General features: G+C 51.0%; 1 long non-coding RNA gene across 1 annotated transcript; it reads right to left on the bottom strand.

The window, feature by feature from the left end:
• Nucleotides 1-329: 329 nt before the first annotated feature.
• On the bottom strand, nt 330-11,793 carry LOC143655239 (uncharacterized). The gene is made up of 3 exons (XR_013162127.1): nt 11,534-11,793; nt 9,983-10,273; nt 330-430 (listed from the first exon to the last, which is right to left on the bottom strand). It is a non-coding gene; the product is annotated as an uncharacterized LOC143655239 (long non-coding RNA).
• Between the last annotated feature and the right edge of the window lie 8,129 nt (nt 11,794-19,922).

Here is a 19,922-nt window from a genome sequence, read left to right as displayed (position 1 = left end):
ATGCAAATTTTCATGGCCCAAGTGTTTTTTTAATGAAAGAATTGAAAATTCAGCAGGAGGGTTGGGTGAGGAAGAAGGCAAGACTGGAGCAGCACTTCCCAGGCAGGGAGGGCGGGTGCTTGCTGGTGAGGAGAGGTGCATGGCTGGGAAGAACTGTGGCATGTACCAGCAGGGTGGAAGTATGGAGCCTCCAGTGTATGCCCACCTCCCCACAACCTGCCACCCTGCCGTGGAGCTGTCAGAAAGGCTTGGCTGCTGTCTGCTGTGTGCCCAGCTGGGTAAACAGGCTGCCCCAGAGTCCACAAGCCTCGCTCCCTTGTGCCTGCCCCAGGGTCTTTGCACGGCCTTAGCCTTAATCCCCTCTTTGCTGTGGTCTTGTTTCTGAGCATGCTACCCTGCAATGAATTCTTGGTCTCCTGTATGCACAGGCCTGGGGAGGGAGGGAAGAAAGAGAGAAGGGAAGAAGCAAACAAAGCAGACAGAATAAAAAAGATGTCTTGATCTCTGTGTCCATTTAAAAATGCAAATAACGCCCACAATTTCAGTATTCAATTCCATCCACTTCAGCCACACCCACTCCACTCCATAGCTTAGAAAGTATTCAACACCTTTGTCGTGGGAAGGGAAATGCTAGCCTGGAAGTCAGGAGACTTGGGTTCTAACCACTTCTGCAGGAAGCAATGAGCCCTCGGGAGGGTCCCTAGCCCTTTCGGGGCCTTCATGCCCCACCTTGAGGGAGTTGGATTCATCCACTGGTACCCTCTAGGGCCCCTGGCAGCCCGGACCCTTCAACATGGCAGCAGAAGGCAAGTGGGTGGCATGGGGACGTGGTGGTGGGGGGGCCACTGGGCAGCAGGCCGAGGCACCAGGGAGGGCTCCAGCCCACCGTTAGGCCTGCACCAGCCTTGTCTGCACCCTCTTTCTGGCTTAGGGGTCCCCCAACCCCAGCTGGACTCTGAGGGCTGGCCCTGCTTCTGCAAGCCCCAAGCAGGGGGCACCTGGGGCAGGCTGGGCAGGCAGGTGAGGCCCGAGGAGGTGGCAAAGCTCCCTGCAGACATCTTGGGCCCTGCTTGCGCAACTCTGCCTGGAGCTGCTATGGGAGCTTCCCTGAGCTGGCCTCACTGATGCCCACTAAGCAGGTTTGCAGGACACCATTGTGGCCTGAGGGGCAGAACTGGAGAAGCAAAGAGAGGCCAAATTGGTCAATGTGAAAAAAGGTGGAGGATCTCCAGGAGAGAGCAGGGAAGGCTGGTGAAGGACGGCTCAGATTTGAGTTTGAGAGTGAGCATGAGAAAGGAGGAACAGAGATTTGGGCAACTATTGGAATGGGTGAGGCTGAGGAAAGAAATGTTGAAAGGAGATTGGGGGAAGTTTTGCTGTGTGGCTTGTGTAAACCCCTCCTCCAGATCCCCCCCAAAAAACCCCACTGAGGTTTGATGCGCAGTCAAATGTGAGTCTTTTTTTAAGAAAATATAATGAATTAACCTGATTCCATTTGAATTTCTCAGGGAAAGACGTATTTAGAATACCTGCCGGTATTCTATAGGGTTTCCTGTTTTGTGGGCTGCCTTAACCATTTTGTAAGTCCTTCTGCAGTGGCAGGCACTTGAGAAGCCCTGGGGTCTCCTGAATGGGTGGCCCTGTTCAGAAGGTAACAGAAACTGGGTGCTGACCTGCCTCTCTGAAGCACCAGCAGAGGCGCCCCTCCACCCCTCCCCTGGCCCTCACCTCCTCCGGGCCCCTACCTGATTTCCTGACAATCACAGGACCCCAGCCCCGGCAAGTGCTGTCAGACCCAGAGGGGAGAGGTGGTGGGTATAAAATGTCCTTCCATCCAGAAGTTTCCAGTAAAGGTGCAGTGGCCCTAGGAGGCTCCAAGTCCACTCGGACACAGCCGGGGTTGGCCTCCCAGAGACCCGGCTGGAACAGCCCTCAGGCTGTGGGAAGCATGGGCCCTGGGCCTGACTCCAGCCCAATCTCAGCTCCAGGCACCTGCCCTCCTCCCCAGGAGCTAAGCCTCAGTTCTGCGGCATTCTAGTTTGCTAGCTGCTGGAATGCAACAGACCAGAGAAGGATTGGCTTTTAATTAAAGGGGATTTATTTTGTCAGTTCTTCAGAGGAAAGGCAGCTAACTTTCATCTGAGGTTCTTTCTTATGTGGAAAGGCACAGGGCGATCTCTGCTGGCCTTCTCTCCAGGCCTCTGGGTTCCAACAACTTTCCCTGGGGTGATTCCTTTCTGCATCTCCAAAGGCCTGGGCTGAGCTGCAAGTGCTGAGATGAGGAATGCTGAGCTGCTTGGGCTGTGCTATGTTGAGTCTCTCATTTAAGCACCAGCCAATTAAGTCAAACATCATTCATTGCAGCAGGCACACCTCCTAGCCGACTGCACATGCAATCAGTGACAGATGAGGTTCACGTACCATTGGCTCATGCCCACAGCTACAGAACTAGGTGCCTTCACCTGGCCAAGTTGACACCTGAATCTAACTACCACATGCGGTCTGATGTGAAGTCAGGGGCTCTGCGGTATGGGGAGACATCTGGTCCTCTGTTGTCTTTCCACCCCGGTGACCACTGAGACCCCGGGCCTTTCCAGCCCAGGGCGGGGGCCTAGGAGCAGCCCAGACACACTAGGTGCCCTGGTCTGAGTCTTGCAGTCTTCCATGGGTGGGGGCAGGAGGGGGGTAGCTCCCTCCCCCTGCCCTCCCCAGCCCTTCCTCCCTCTCCTAGCCCATTCCCTCCCCCCAACCACACTGAAATCCAGAGCTGACTCCTGACTTAAGAAGGGAGGAGAGAAAAACACTAAGTTAATAGCTCAAAACTTGGCCCGCCACAGTGATTGCTGTGTCTGACCTGAGTGAGCCCTTCTGCATCCCCCAGGGCCGAGGCACAAGAGGGGGTGTACTCGGTGAGGAGCAGAGCCGAGGAGGTGCGCAGAGGTTGTCAGGATGCTGTCCTTCCCTTCCACCCCCCCATCACGGGGACATGGGCGCAGGGACCCCTCCCCAATCACTTTCCGTGCTTTAGAGTCAATTAGCTGAAAGCAGCAATGGGATCTCACAGCGGGCTCCGGGGCCATATGCTCCGAGCCTCCCCCGGTGCCCCCGGGAAGCTCTGGGAGTGACAGATGTGTTTGGTGACATTCAGGAAATTATGCAGCCCTGCATGGGGCTGGGGCCCTCCTTCATGGCGGGCAATGGGAGGGCGGGGGCCGGGCGGGAGGCAAGACAAACAGGAATTAGTGATCACAGGAGTGTGCTCTGCCAGCCCGCTCTGCAGTCACTAGGCCCTTTAGGTAAAGTGAGCAGATGGCTCTCCAGGGGTTCTCTATCAGGGCTCGCCCCTCCCGCGGCTGCCTTGGTCTGAGAGGACAAGAGAAACTGCGTGGGACTTGGAGACAGAGGAGACAGAATCGGACCTACTTGAACAAACGCCTCCCCCATTCTGAGCCTCGGGATCTGTGTCTGTGAAATGGGGATAAAACCGCTTCTCCCTGCTGTCAGATTCAATGAGATCACATGTGTAAAATCACTGTCTAATATCTGGTGTAACACGTGAATGCGTCATCTGGGGTAGCTGACGGCTTCCCTCCTCTCTGCTCTGGGCAAAATGAAAAACTTACTGAAATAGGGCTGTGCAAAGGGTGGTGGCAGGAAGGAGGAAAACATTATTTGGACTACACCCCCCACCACCACCGCCCCCAGCCCAAGGAGGTGCCTGCAGGAGGTAGCGTTGAAACTGAACCTGGAAAATGAGCAGAACTTCAGGGGAAAGAGAAGGGTGTGTAAGCAAAGGAATGGGGCGCATAATCCACTGCAAACGAAAACAGAACAAGTCGCGGGCCTTGTGTGCCTGGTGAGAATTCTGACTTTATTCTGTAGGCGATAGGGAGCCATTGATGGTTTTGGAGGAGGTGAAGAGCGAGACATAATCGGTGTGCTAGAAGCTGCAGAGAGAAGATTGGAGGGGGCAACTCTAGGGCCAGAAAGACCAATTCAGGTGAGAGGGGACGGGGAGGGGTAGGAAGGGACAGTTGAGAGCTGTGACGATGGAATCAACAGCACTTGGTGAGCAGTGGCCACTGCAGGGGGTCGGGGTGGGGCTCGAGAGGCCCCCCGTTAGGATGTTTGCAGGATCGGAGGGGCCACGACACGTGCGAGGAAGAGCGGTGGGCATTGAGTAAGGTAGCGGGGCTGGGTTCGCACGTGTGAACTCGAGGGGCCCGTGGGCCATCCACAGCTGGCCATCGGATGGGTGGGTCCAGATCCAGGGAAATACATTTTCGTTCCTGTTTCCCTCTTCGGTGGGGTGCTGTTGAACGGGCATCCCACGCCTGTGTCTCGGCAGCAGAGGTGGGCAGGCATCTCAGGCTGAGCACTGCACCAGCTCAGCTCCCTGTCCTCGCCTCCCAGGCTCAGAGCTCAGATCCCGCCCAGGCCGAGAGAATTCCTGAACCGTGGGGCTCAGCTGTCCTGCCTCTTCTGTCTGGGGATGGGGCCTTTGGCTTTGCCGCCCCACCCCAGGGGCTCCGCCCACCCTCCCTTGCCATTGTCCGCTGCCCTGGCCGTGGGGGGATATCCTGAGGACGGTACCGAGGGCTCAGCTCTCACACACTCTGGTAAAGAAAGCTCTGCCCTAGCAAACCCCAATTTTCTCTGCATTTCCATAAAAAAGAAAAAAGCAGCAGCTATTTAAAGATATGTTTAATCTTCTTTACTGAACCCAAGGATTAAAAGTGGAATTGGATTTTTTAGTTTTAGGCTGTCTGGCTAAAGTAAGCATGAACTGTGCAAAAGAGGCGTGGGGCGTGGGGCGGGGGGGGGGGGGGTGCCTTCAGACAGCCCAAGAGGATTTCGCTGAAGTTGCAACTGCAACTGAGCGTCGAATGAGGATTATGAGATCTAAGGTGAGTGGCAGTCAGAATGTGGACAGAATTTCCCGTCATCCTCTGAGTCAGCTGCCAGACTTTGGAGTTTTGTGAGCCTACATATTCCTTTGGTTTAAACCAATTTGCAGCCCAATTTTTTTAAGTCGAAATGGGCAAGTATTATTGGCCCTCCATTTACATGACTCATCTAATTTAGCCTTCACCACACGCTTGAATGTAAAGATTGGCAGTTTCATTTTGCAGATGAAAAAACTGAAGCCAGGGATTAAATGACTTTCTGCATTCATTTGGATAATGGGGTTCCAACCTCAGGGGTCTGCCTTGAAGGCCTCTTTTCTGCAAAACAATATTGCCTGCTGTGTTGACACAAGGGGAAACTTCCTCAAATTCTTCTTTCATTAGGATCCTCCTGGCTGCTTCTTTCTGTTTTTGGAACTAGAGAAATTTCACTGGCTGGGTTGACAAAAGGCAAAGGGGAAGCAGGAGAAGACATCAAGAGATGCACCCCCAGGTCCTCGCAGAGAGTTGGGGAAGGTTTCAAAGATGAGGAATTGCAGGGCTAGACCCATGATTAGCTAGAGCTCAGAAGGCAGGGCCACCAGCAAACAATGGGATGTCATTTGGCAGTGAGAAGGAGTGAAGTCCTGATACATCATGCAACAACTATCGAGGAAACTTTGAGGACGTCATGTTGAGTGAAATAAGCCAACAGAAAAGGACAAATATTGCACGCTCTTATTTATATGATCTAATTGAATGAGCCAACTCTTAGAGTTAAAATCTAGATGGTAGGTTACCAGAAGACGAAGGAGAGTAGAGAATGTGCAGCTGAGACTTAGTTTATTCAGACTTTTTAATAAGGTCAATGGTATATATTGGGAAATGGGTAAGGTGATGGTAGCCCATTACTACGAGTGTAGTTAACTGTGCTGAATTACGGGCGTGATTATGGCTGAAAGGGGAGGTTTAGGGTCATGTATGTCACCAGAAGGAAAGTCAGAGAATGAAACATGGGGCTGCACAACACAGAGAACCCTTCTGGGGACGATGACTGTGGTTAATTGTACAAGTATAAGAATGTTCCTACAGATCTAGAACAAATGCATGTCATTATTACTAGGTGTTAATAATGGGGTGGTATATGGGAAAAAAGACAACAAGTGCAAACTATGGACTATAGTTCCCAGTAATACGTAATACTCTTTCAGGAATTGTACCAATAATAGGTATCAATAATAGGGGATATAAGAAGTGTAGGTTTTCTATTTTGGAGTGATGAGTGAGTCCTCAGATTGACTGTGGTGATGAATACACAACTCTGTGATTTTACCAAGAGTCCTGGATTGTACACTTTGAATGGATTGTGCGGCGTGTGAGCCAAGTGGTTAAAAAAAAAAGGAAAAAAGAAATCCAAGCCTTGTAGATAAAATGCCTGTACCTTGTAAAGCAGACAGGATTTCTGCAATGACGAACCTCCTCATTTTTGCTTGCAGGGTAGGCTTGACATTTATGTAGATTAATTTCAACTTGACATCTTGACCAATGGAACCATCAACCCCTTCTCTCCCAAGGGAACACAGCTTGCGGGGCCTGACCGGCAGGTGACCCCATCAAACTGTTGGGGCTGCCCCTTCTCTGTCTCAACATCTGGCTCGAAATGGATGGCTTCTCCAGGACTCCGAGGAGTTGCAGCCAACAGGAAGCAGATTTGCTCTCTCCGGGCTCATTTTTCACCCTGGCTGGCTTTGCTGGAGATGCAGTAAAAGCTCAATCTCAATTTGTTGGGCAGCCAAGGCTGGACCCTGCACCTGGGCTGTTAGATCAACCTCCAGGCGGCCTTTGGAAGCCACAGCCAAGATTTAAAAGGGAAAAGCATTAGTTTGTTGACCATGGCTTTATGATGCATTGTATAAAATGCCTTCCCTTGGACCAGAGCTAGGCACTTGTACTCCTACTTCATCCCACCCTTGCCACATTATCCCCTCTTTCAATGCCTACGAAGGTATCAGAGCCCCGGGTTTCAGTTCCCAGGGCTGCTGTAACGAGTGCCACACGCTAGATGGTTTACACTGCAATTTACTGGCTCATGACTCTGGAGGCTGGAAGTCTCAGACGAAGGTGTCAGCGTGGCCATGCTTCTTTGTAAAGGGGAGCATCCGTCCCCTGCTCTCACCACCCTTCTGATGGGTTCCAGCCATCCACAGCGCTTCTCGGCGTAACCCAATCTCTGCCCCCATCCCACGGACGTCTCCCTCTCTGCCTCCTGTGGCCCAGATTCCCTCTCCTCGTAAGGACACCAGTCATATCGCATCGGGGCCCCCCGCCAATCCTATTTGGCCTCATCTCAAGTCCTAACATCCTCAAAGATCCCATTTACAGAAAGTTTGCATTCACAGGACTGAGGTAAGGATTTAAACTTGTCTCGGGGCGGGGAGGGGGCACAATTTCCATGCCACCCAGAGAGGTCAAGTCAGTTGCCACACTTGCACAGCAGGTCAGGATCAAGTCAACACTTTAAAGCCTTTGGGCAATCAAGCACTCTTTCTACACCACACCGCTTCCTTCATGCAAGCTTAGAGGGAGACAAAGAATCCACTGAACCTGAAATTTAACAACTTGCCCCAGCGGTGCCTTCCGCTTGCAGCACGTCTGCAGGCACCGTCCCTGCGCAGGCCTGGCCTGAGCACACGCCTGTCACTGAGCTTCTCGCTCCATCTCTCGGAGAACTCATCTCCCTGCAAGACTGCGAGCCCATCGGGGCGGGGCTGGAAGGGACTCGTGTCAGATGGGCACGACATCCAGCTGTGTTCCTCAAGGAGGAACTGGAGGATTCCAGCTGTGGGGACTGGAAGATTCTTCCTTTCGCAGGGCTGTCCTGCCCACTGCAGGACACTTGGCATTCCTAGACCCTGGCCACCGAGCTCCAGAGTGCTTCCCTGTTCTTAAACCTCTCCCTTCTCAAACGCCCCCTGACATTTCCAAATCTCCCGGGGTGGGAATGGGGACCGGCGGGGGCGGGATGGGTGGGTAGTCCCACCCCTGGGTAAAAGCATCGATTTGGGGACAAGCTGGCCCGGCTGGTCGGCTTTGCCTCAGCTCTTCCCGGCAGAGTGAGCTTGGAGGGCTGGCCTCCTGATCTGGAAAACTTACCCCAGACAGTAATCGCGGAGCACTTTTCATGTTTTTAAAATAGGAAATCCATGCACAGTGCATAAAATTCAAGAGATACAAAAAGACATAGATTGAAGAGTAAATCTCTCTCCTGCTGCCAGCTCCCAGGTCGCCTCCCAAGAAACAGCTTCTCCTGGATTCTTGGGTATCCACTCTGAGTGTCTCCGTATATACAGCACATGTTTATATAAAAATTAGGAAAGTTTTCACGCAACCTTCATAAACCACATTGTTCCTGCCTCTTGCTGGTATCCCTTAATATAGCTTGGAGATTGTTTCATATCCTTATACTTAGAATCACCTTGCACTTGTTAACAGCTGCATATTATTCTATTTATTGTATATGTCAGTTTATTTATCTGCTCCCTATTAATGGACATTTAGGTTGATTCAGATTTTTTGCGGTTATCAACAGTGCTGCAGTGAATGTCTTTGTGTGCTGGTTTGAATCTGTGGTGGACCCCAGAAAAGCCATGTCCTTTAATCCTCATTCAATATGCTGGGTGGGAGCTTTATGATTATCCATGGAGATGCGACCCACCCAATTGTGGGTGGTAACTTTAGAGTAGATGGTTTCCATGGAGATGTGTCTCCACCCATTCCAGATGGGGTTGCTTACCGGAGCCCTTTAAGAGGGAACCATTTTGGAAAGAGCTACAGAACCCACACAGCCAGAGACCTTTGGAGATGAAGAAGGAAAATGCCCCCGGGGGAGCTTTATGAAACAAGAAGCCTGGAGAGAAAGCTAGCAGACGCTGCCATGTCCACCATGTGCCTTTCCATTTGAAAGAGAAAGCTTGAATGTCATCGGCCTTCTTAAACCAAAGTATCTTTCCCTGGAAGCCTTTGATTGGACATTTCTATAGGCTTGCGTTAATTGGGTTATTTTCACAGCCTTAGAGCTGTAAACTTGCAACTTAATAAATTCCCCTTTTTCAAAGCTGTTCAGTTTCTGATGTATTGCATGCCAGCAGCTAGCAAACTAGAACACCTTTTCAATGAATTTTTAGATCCAGTAGATTAAAGGATACAGGAAGCCTCTCTCCCACCCCATTTCTAGCTGCATTATCAGGAATGCTTGCACCATCTGGAAAACCAGTTTTTGGTTTGAGGACACAGGAATGACTGGACTCCACACTGGTCAAACTGCCTCCTCTCCCCCTATGGCCCCATCAGCAACATAAAAGCAAGGTGAGAACCACTTCAAGATTGGAGGGGCTGAAACCCTAAGGCTGTGCTGTCTGGGGGAGCCTAAGGGGGCTGTCCGCTCCCCTTTCCAGGCTTTCTCAACCTCAGCACTACCGACAGGTTAGACCAGAGGCTGTTTTGCTGGGGGGGGGGGGGCCTCTCTTGTGCACAGAGGCGTGTTCACAGCACCCCTGCCCCCGCCCAGTAGCTATTAGTCACAGCCCCCACCCCAATCTCCAGACATTGCCAAATGCCCCCTGGTTGAGAACCACGGCCCCAACCCAGACATGGATTTCAGAGTTCCAGCCCCCGCGGGCTGGCACGTGGGACTGGGTCCCTGAGGTACCAGCGGGGTTCGGTTCCAGGATGGGGGCGGGGACCAGACGACTAGGCCTGGGAAGGGAGGCCCACGGGGGCTGGCGCGCCCTCGAGTGCCCAGTGCCCACGCAGAGCCTGTACCGGGTACGCCCATGGCCCTCCACGGCCCCCTGGGATCTAACCAAGCCCCCATCGGTGCCATCTTTCTAACCAAACCTACCACTCACAGGAAGGGCGGTGGGGGGCAGGGGGCCTTCTCGGGGTCACACTCAGACACCCACACAGCTGACTTTGGTTCATTAGTCAATATTCTGGTTACTTGAGAGCACACATCACCAGCTGTTAAGGGTCTAGTTTACAGGAGTCAGACACTTAGAAGGAAACTCAAAGATCATCTAGCGCTATCGCCATCTTACCTCTCCCAAGCCTGTGAGTTGTCTGGAGACTGTCATTCTCTTCTCCCCGCGTGACCACTTCCCTGGACTGAACGCAGTGGGTTTCCTCCTTTTATCTTCCCTCTTCCTGTGCTCCTTGGCCCTTCAGGGAACCCAGCCCTTCCTCCTGCAGCCTCAGGGTTTTGGCCTGGGTCCAGCCAGTGGGGCACCCTGGAAAGGATTCCTGGCCCAGTAGTACAGGCCCGGCTGTTTCCACTTCTGCTCACGACACTTGACATCCTTGGGCCCCTCCTTGAGAAGTGGAGAAATGTCCTGGTAGTGGGACAGGAAGGATGGGAGAGAGAGAAGGAAGGGGCCCCAGAGTCTTATAACCTTGAGAGGTCCTCAGAGGTCACCTTCACTCCTGAGACCAGATTCAATGAACCAGAAATCTGGACATGTGGCGTTGCAAGGTTTTGAAAGCTGCTGTAGTGGGAGAAGCCATCTGAGAGGTAGTGACTGTTACCGTTACGAGCAATCCTAGGTAACTTCTACATCCCCAGCCACTAACCCAACATCTTTATATGCATTGCTTCATTCAGTCCTCACAATCTCCCTGTGCATAGCAGGTACCACAGCTGTCTCCACTTTATAGTTGAGGAAAGTAAGACTCAGATTGGTTAAGTCACTTACCTAATATCACACAGCATGGAGGTAGTGGAGCCAGGATTTGAACACACAGTCTGAGTCCAGACCTGGTCTCTGGACCTACTACACTTCACAGCCTAGCTGAGTCAGGGCCAGTACCGGAATATTTTCCTGGTTGACAGTGACCACAGCGCAGAATGTTTGAAATTGGGTATAATTTAGACAAGCTTTGCTGGATCATTTCTGTAATCTTAGTCCAGCACCCTACTCAATACAAAAATTGTCTCTACAGTTCCCCTCCCTGCTTCATTGGGTTTTTTTTTTTACTGAATATCCCTGGAGATGGAGAATGTACCATCTCGTTTTTATAAAAGCCTAAGACCACTTATTGCTGCAGAATAAGCCATCCCAAACCTCTGTGGCTAAAACAAAGACATCATTTCTTGCTCTTTTGTGGGTTGCCTTAGTGGCCTCCCTGCTGCATTTGGAGCGGGCTGGGGTCACTCATGTGGCTGATTCAGCTGAGAGCTTGGCTGGGTGCCTCCAGGGCCCCTGGCCGTGACCTCTCTCTTTCTCTCACGCACACACGGGACAGCCTGGACTGCCTGGCAGCCTGGCAGCTGGGCTCCAAGAGGATAAGCCTCTGCTTGTCTCATACTTGCTAATGTGAGACATTAGCCATCGGCCCACGCAAGCGACACGACCAAGGCCAGAATGGGACGGGCCACGCGAAGGCTTGGGCATAAAGAGACGAGATCCGTAGGCCCCCCAACGTGACAGTCTATCGCAGGTGGCTTCCATCAGAACTGGGACAGCAGATGTGGATTCTGCTTCCCTGCCAGAATCCGAGGACCGGGCTGCCAGAGCTGACACTTCTTTCCCACTTTTCTGAATTGGACCCTGTTTGGGTCCTTCATCCTCCTGCATTCCCTCCGTTTAACTAACCTGGACCACGACGACTGGCTAACCTGCCCTCCTTTGGCCTTTGGTGGTTGGCCTTCACTTTTGCGCTGGTGGACTTGCAGGATTTATGTAATGCTGGGTTCGCCAGCCCTATGGATGCTGGACATGTGGGAGGCACCTGGCTCAGTCAAGGTGAAGAAACCTATGGAGGAGGCCAGTTTCCAGGAGGGGCGTCTCCCCATGCAGGGTCCAGGTCAACCCCTCAGGCTGGGGTCCTCTAATAAACCCCCTTGGTGCCATGGGGGCGGGGGTGGGGGACTGGGGGCTGAAATCAGTAGGGGATTGTGACGTGGGCAGTTGTGATGTCCACCGCAGCATGAGGCAGCGAGGTTCCTGTCTTAGGACAGTGCATTCCAAGATCCAGCAAATCATGCTAATTCCTGCTCATTCTTGGTGTTACCTCATGGCGCCTAAGGACAGAGCTTTTGAAAACGGCACCCCCTCACTTCTGTACGCCACCCACTGCCCCCTGAGGCCTTCTGAGTGATGGCCAGGGGGTGGTCAAGACCTTCCTGGTGACAGGCCACGCCCTAGGAAGGCCCCCTTCACTCACTCACTCACTCATTCATTCATTCATCATAGAGAATGCATGCCCAGGGCTTTTCCCATGCCCTGGGAGAAGATCACAGAAGCAAGAGTTAAGATTTGGCAGCCATCCTGGACTGGGCCCCGCTGCATCTTTGGGGGATCTGCCCCCTACAGTGCCGGCTGCAGAGATTTGGCTCCCCACCCCCCTGCTTCTCTTTTCTTTTGTTTTAACATAAGATTACAGTGTAATATAGGAAAAAAGGATGAAAAAGTATGACAAAGCTCTCAGTTTTTGAAATATGAGATATAGATATATTTTTCCTTTCTCTTCTCATTCCCTCCCTGTACATTTTATTTTATTTTTTATTAGATATATTGCAAGTTTGCAGAAAAATCATGCAGAAAATACAGAGTTCCCATATACTCCTTCCATACACACAGTTTTCCCTATCATAGACACTTTGCATCGTGTGGTAGCTTTGTTACCATCGATGAAACTGTATATTGTCAACAATATTACAGTATAGTATATAACAATATACTACGAACTACAGTCTATAGTTTACGTTAGAATTCACCTTTTGTGTTGGTCCAGTCCTATTGTTATTGGTTTTTAAATCTTTATTCTAGTAGCATGTATTTCTCCTTCTAACCACATTCAAATACATACTTCAGCGCTGTTAATTACATTTACAATGTTGTGTTACCATCAGCACCATCCATTACCAAACCTTTTCCATCGCCCCAACAGAAGCCCTGTGCCCATTAAATATTAACTCTCCACCCCCTACCCCCAACGCTGGCCCCTACCAAACTGTACTCTAGCTTCTGACCATGAATTCGCTTATTCTAATTTCATATCATTGAGATCATATAACACTTGTCCTTTTGTGCCTGGTTTGTTTCATGCAACATGACGTCTTTAAGTTTCATCCGTGTTGTCACATGTATCTTTAGTTCTTTAAAAGGTTAAATAATACCCTATCGTGTGTGTCAACTACGTCCATTCATCAGTTTTTGCATGTTTTGCATCAGTTCCATGTTTTGCAACCAGGAACATTGGTGCACAAATACCTGTGCAAGTCCCTGCCTCCAAACCTTTGGGGTCTCCGCTGGAAATAGCATTGCCGGGTCACACGGTAATCCCACACTTAACTTTCTGAGGAACCCTCAAACTGTGTGGATGCACCATTTTACACTTCCACCAACAATAAACAGATGCTCCTATTTCCCCACGTCCGCTCCAATGCTCGTTATTTTTTATTTTTTTTTGCATGGGCAGGCACCAGGAATCGAACCTGGGTCTCCAGCATGGCAGATGAGAGCTCTGCCTGGTGAGCCATCGTGGCCCTTAACTAATTTATTTGTTTATTATTAGCCATTCTAGTGGGTGTGAAGGGGGGCACCCACTTTTTTGAGGGGACTGAATTTGCATTGCGCATTCACGTTTCTGCCATCTTTCATCCTCATTCTTCAAGGCCAAATCATTTCTTATAACCCACATTATCCCTCCTCCTTCCCAAAGTAGCTTTATCACGTTAATCAGGCGCCTGCAATTGAATCTGGTGTTGGCTCATGTTGGGGGTGAAAGGGGGGGAGGCTCCCACTTTAGACCCTTGTCTCCCTCGTCCGGGCGCCAGGAAGGGCCCCACGGCACCCCCTGCAGAGGCTCTCTTCTGCCCGCCACTCACTGGCCCCTGTGGCCTCTGAGTGATGGCCAGAGGGTGGTGGAGACCTTCCTGGTGACGGGCCACGCCCTAGAAGGGCCTTCACTCACTCACTCACTCATTCACTCACTCACTCACTCACTCACTCACTCATTCACTCACTCACTCACTCACTCACTCACTCATTCACTCATTCACTCATTCACTCACTCACTCATTCATTCATCAGAGAATGCATGTCCAGGGCTTTTCCCGTGCCAGGCCCTCCGCTGGGCACATCACTCCCCACCAAAGCCTCGCACTGCTTTATGAGATGGGGATTATATTAATTATATTAATCCCCATTTCACAGATGGGGAAACAGTAGCTCAGAGAAGTGAAGTCCTTGCGTGAACCAGTGAGTGGCGCACACCAAGCTCACACCGCTGGGCTGGCTGGAGTCTTGTAAGAGCAACTGCCCATGGAGGGCTTCCTGGAGGGGGTGTGTGGTCTAAAGCCAGGGGACGGACCAGGGAGGGAGAGGACCGCGGACCTTACCTGCCTTTTGGTCTCAGGTACTTAGCCCCCGCAAGGCACAGCCCCAGAAAGGCAGACTAGGGGGGCAGGCGGCTCTTTCATGGACGCTCCGCTTCCCTGGATGCTTCTGCTGGTGGGAGTCTGATTCAGTCTCTGCCCCAGGCATCCCGCATGGCACCAGCTGCCGCTGCCAGCATGGGGAAGGCTCAGGAAATCTCCTGCTGTCCCTTACCACACACTCAAGGCCTGTCCTGTGACCTGGGTCTCTGGGTCCCTTGGTTTGGCTCTGCTGTGGCTTTAGCAGCACACGTCTCCCTCCCCCTGGACACCCTTCCTGCAGGCGCCTAGAGCTCCAGGCTGTGCCCTCCCGGCAGCCCACCAGCGGCTGCAGCAGGACTGGCCTCCACTGGGACCCAGTGGCTTCAGCTCTCTCTGGTCTCCCTGGGGCCCCCTGGGGTCCAGGCCACGGTGAGTCACAGGTTGGATAACAGCCAAGGACCGGCTGGGGGTGCCCTGAATAATGTATCAAAGCCCCCGCTTTCCCACAGCCAAGCCTGCTGGGGGATGCAGAGGCCTCAGTGCGTCCACCCTTCCGTCCCCCTCCCCCATGTGCATGGGAGTCCCTCAGGGCGACCCCACAAATGGGTGAACCCATCGGAGCTTTTAGGTTCACTACAAAACCGGTACACCCTCCTCCCCACCAAACAAAAAAAATGGGAAATGAAATGCAGCTTGCAAATATCCATCCAACATTTTGCAACCAGAAAATTGAGAAGGAAGCCATTTGATTTTCAGCATACATATACGCGTCGTGCTTTACGGTTTAGACTTCTGTTTTTATTTCGAATTTCCCCTTGGGGAGAAATGCCTTCATTTTTTCAGTGCTTTGACCACTAAAGATCAAAATGCAACCTGGAAAATGATCATGGTGAAGAATATATAGCTATGTGATGGCGCTGTGGGTCGTGGTTGGACTATACGTGCTCGGACATTTCTCAATTAAAATATTTATTTTTTAAATGCGACCTGGCGATCTAGGGACAACCACAGAGAGGCAGGGCTGGGAGGGTCTGCAGAGGTGACTCCATCCACGCCAGCCACCCCCAGCACTGTACGGCCTGGAAAATCCAGGCCAGCTCAGATGCAAAGTGTCTGGCAAAGTGTTGGGAAGAAAGAGAGTCACAGAGCGCTGAGCGGGAGGAGGAGAGGCTGGGCTCCTGGGGCGTCCCGCCTGCCTGGCACCGCGTCCCCTCTCCCTCCTGGGCCCTGTCCATCCCTCTCCGGCCACCCATGTGTCCCGAGGCCTCCTGCTCTCTCCGTGCTGCCCAGACCTGGGGTCCTTGGCTCTCCGCCACTCCCTCCTCCCCGCGGCCTCCAGGAGCTGCAGCCCCTCGGTCCACCGTCCTCCCCTCTCCTCCCTCCCTGGGTGCCAGCTGCTGTCTGGTGCAGCGGTTCCCAATTTTAGTTGAGAAGCAAACATATGCTGTCCAGTCCATACCCCCAGAAACTCTGGTGTAACTAGTCTGGGGTGCAGCCTTGGCGTGGGGCTCTCTGAAAGCCCCCCGGGGGCCCTAACACGTCCTCTGGGAAGCACGCAGCTGCAGGGCACACACGGCGGGGCCCCGGGTTGGGCCTGGGAACCTGTATAGCTGGAACGTCACCCCCGCCCCACCCACCCCCCACACCCAGGGCCGACCTGGGCGGGCGAGAGAGACGCGGTGGATGTGCCGATGACGTCCAGCCAGGGTCTCAAGCTCTGGTCTCTGCCTTCCACCCCCTCTCCCACGGCCTCATCCCCTGGCGTGGCCCATAGGCCGCCTGTCCTTGGCTTGCCCACGCCCCCTCCACTCCCCACCCCTGCCCCCAGTTCAGGGAATCCCGGTCGTGAAGGCCACCTGCTCCTTACCCCCAAGGCCACTCGGTCACCAGGTCCTCTGAAAATCTCCAGCCTCTCAGCTCTTCCTTCTTCTTTGCTTTGTTCCCCTCCCACCCCCCATTCCATGCCACCCACCCCACGGCAGCCAAATCGGCAGTGGTGCCTGTCCCTTCCCTTCCGTGCAGATGGGTCCCCACATCTGTGTCCCCAACCCTGGGTGGCACGCAGGGCCCTCTCAACGCACTGGCAGGCGCCCCTCCGAACCCTCCAGACTCGGGAACCCTGCGCAGCCCCAGAATAGGGGCTCCCTCTCTGTAGCACCCTTTGTCTTCCTCTGCACTGAGGGACTGTGTCCATTCCTCCCTCAGGCCACTTCCACGTGGCTTTCTGATGGCTCATTTGCTGCCCCCTCCCCACTCCAGGCTAGCCCTGAGCCTGGTGAATTCAAATAAGTCCCTCACTGACTGTGAATGACAGCCTTGTTCATCTGAGTTGCCAGCGCCCAGCCTGTTGCTCGGTGCACAGGAGGCTCTAATAAATGAGGGATGAATGAATGGCCTCTAGCCAAGCCCTCCTCTCGCACCCGACCCCCTTGGCATTCTTTATAACCAAGAATCCTAATTAGCAGCCGGACCCCAGGGGTCTCTGCCCAGGTGCATTTCTGTAGGAAGTCCCAGCTGCTTCCTGGTTAGTCCTTTTTCTCTCCAGCCCCAGAAGCTGAGGAACTGATAGGAACTGATAGCTCGTAGAGGGAAGTTGAGGGAACAGTGACAAGTATCTATATAGAGCTTAATTTCATTTGATTCTCTCAAAATCCAGAGAGGAAGGTTGCATTTTTATATATGCCAATTTATAAATGAGCAAACACGTTCAGAGAGGTTGAGTGATTTGCCCATAGTCACACAGCAGCTGGGTGGCAGAGCTGACATGGGAATTTAGATCTCCAGACTCACATCTGTGTACTTTCCCCTGGAGCCAGCCAGCAGGGGCTTCAGAGGCCATAACAAGGCTCGCGGTCTTTGGGTATTTCAGTGCTGCGTTCATGTCGCCATCCTATTCTTCCTAAACCGCTGCCTCCCTCTGTTTTCCCAGATCCGGCCTTCCTTGGTTTAGGGCTTTTAAAATAGTTTTTTTCAGATAGGTGGTAGACCAGTTCTACTTGCTTACCTCCAAAGACTGAGAGCTCAGCACATGAGAAAAAAGCCTGGTCCTTGATTAAATGGCTCTCACCCTGAGAAAGTCCTTCTTTGCTCTGAGCTCAAATTAGCCTTCCGGTGACACTGTCATGGCCCCAGCTCTGCCCTCCCACCCCCGGGTCCCCATTTCAGGGGCTCCCTCTGCCCCGTGATAGCCTCTCTGAAATGTGTAGACAGTCTGCCCTGCTCCCAGCCTCTCTCAGTGTCCCATACAGGTTGCTCTCCTCCACAGCTTCCTCAGCATGCCCCTTTCTTTTCAGAGTGCTCCTCCCAGAATGCAGAGAAGCAGCATTATCCCCTCTCACCCTGGGGACACTGGTCTCAAAGATGAGGATCTCCCCAAAGGCAACTGAAATGCACAGTCAAGAGGGCTGCAGACCTGTGGTCTGAGAACAAAAATTATAACGTGCATGCTCCTTCCTAGGCTTGTTTCTTAGAACAGGGAGAGACCAACATGCAATCATACTTTCATCCTTTCTACGTGTTATATGTGTGTGTGTGCGCGCGCTCAGGGGAGGATTAAAGAGAGACAAAGATCTCAATTATGTCCCTCTTGCAGGCACACCTCGCATTGGGCACAAAGAGGCAAAGAAATGTCTAATTTAAAACAAGTGACCATGCAACTACTTGTTGAAGAGTGTTTGAAAATTATTGCTTTTTTCTTTCTTTGCTTTGCATATTTGTATATTATACAATAAAAAGTAAAAAAAAACAAACAAACAAATAAGTGACCAAGGATTAACTAATTCATCTGTGCAGAAATATTGAACTTTAGCAGTATAGAAGGGGACTTGGGATCATGTCATCTAGAAATCTGATAATTTTTTGAGAAAACAGTTGATCACATGTGTTAATGGTCAAAGCTCAGATGACTCCTGTGTGATAGAAATAGGGGGAAACTGCCTTAAACTCACTATGTTGTAAGTTCCATTTCAGCTATTTCTCAATGAACTAAAGCTCCATGAAGCATGTCTCCAGCTTTCCAGATAATGAGGGGGAGGATGATGAGATTTTACAATAAATTATGCCTTTTGCTGAGCTCACCTCCTCTTATTGAAGAGAAAAAAAAACAAAACAAAAAAAAGGAGGCTTGGCACATTACAGCCCTGCCTGATGAAAGTCACAAGATAAGCAAGCAAGTATTACTTGAAACCAGAGAGTCCTATCATTTATTCATGAATGCCACACATTCTTTATTAGATGCTCAGTTTCAATTTAGTTGCATTCTTTGAAGCAAATTTATAAGATTGGATTATTCAGAATTATTATTTCTTCTGTTAGCTACCAGACTAAAAGAAAAAAATACCTCAAACTACAGGCAAGTATCAAATTATGCCACATGGTGTTCTAGTTTGCTAGCTGCTGGAATGCAACACACCAGAGACGGATTGGCTTTTAATAAAAGGGGATTTATTTTGTTGGCTCTTCAGAGGAAAGGCAGCTAACTTTCCACTGAGGTTCTTTCTTACGTGGAAGGCACAGGATGGTCTCTGCTGGTCTTCGCTCCAGGCCCCTGGGTTCCAACAACTTTCCCCAGGGTGACTTCTTTCTGCATCTCCAAAGGCCTGGGCTGAGCTGCAAGTGCTGAGATGAGGAATGCCAAGCTGCTTGGGCTGTGCTACATTGCTTCTCTCATTTAAGCACCAGCCAATTAAGTCAAACGTCACTCATTGCAGCAGACACGCCTCCTAGCCCACTGCAGATGTAATTAGCAACAGGTGAGGTTCACATACCATTGGCTTATGTCCGCAGCAACAAAGACTAGGTATGCTCACCTGGCCAAGTTGACAACTGAATCTAACTAACACATGTCCACCCCTTGTCAACTTGGCAACTTCAACCATCATCTTAAACAGCTGCAAAAAAATTCCGTTCTTGCTGTGGACCTGTGAATCTCAAAACAAGTTGTCTAGTGCCAAGATGCAAAGGAGGATATTCACAGGATATAGATTGTCATTTCCATAGGGAGAAATTGGAAGGAAGATCTGCAGGCAAACACCATTGGATTTCCAAATCTGAAAGTCATGGTTTGGTAGGAAAGTGGGAGACAGGTTCAAATCCTAGCTCCAGAACCTTGGCCAAGCTGCTTGGCTTCTCTGTGCCTCAACTTCCCCATCTGAAAAGAGATGACAGTAATAGCATTTATTGCATAGAGTTATTTTGAGGATTCTATAATATATGTAAAGCACTTTGAATAATACTAAGTGCTATATGTTTCACTATTAATATTATTTTACATTTCAGATTGTAAATGTTCTACCCTGTTATCCAAATGACAAGCATTTTTAAGATGATAACATAATTAAGAGCTTGAGGGGTCCTTAATTTTCCATCAACTTCATGAGGAAGAAGTTCTGCAAGAAAAAGATGGACCGAAGCTCCCTTGAGAAAAGATTTGGTTTAAGACTTGGTGATTTGGGCTTTTGGACTTTTGTCTTCTCAATGTTCCCTAAACGCCATTGATGGAAGGTAGTTTAATCTAGACACTAAAGACCAATAGACCCCATAAGATGTCGATTTGGACATAAATCAGAGAGTGATAAATTATGGAAAACTACCACTGCTGGTTTGAAAGGATGTATGTACCC

This window comes from Tamandua tetradactyla, chromosome 14, assembly GCF_023851605.1.
Source record: "Tamandua tetradactyla isolate mTamTet1 chromosome 14, mTamTet1.pri, whole genome shotgun sequence".
Taxonomy (NCBI): domain Eukaryota; kingdom Metazoa; phylum Chordata; class Mammalia; order Pilosa; family Myrmecophagidae; genus Tamandua; species Tamandua tetradactyla.
Note: the sequence above shows the minus strand (reverse complement) of the source record. Positions and strands in the feature narration are given on the sequence as shown.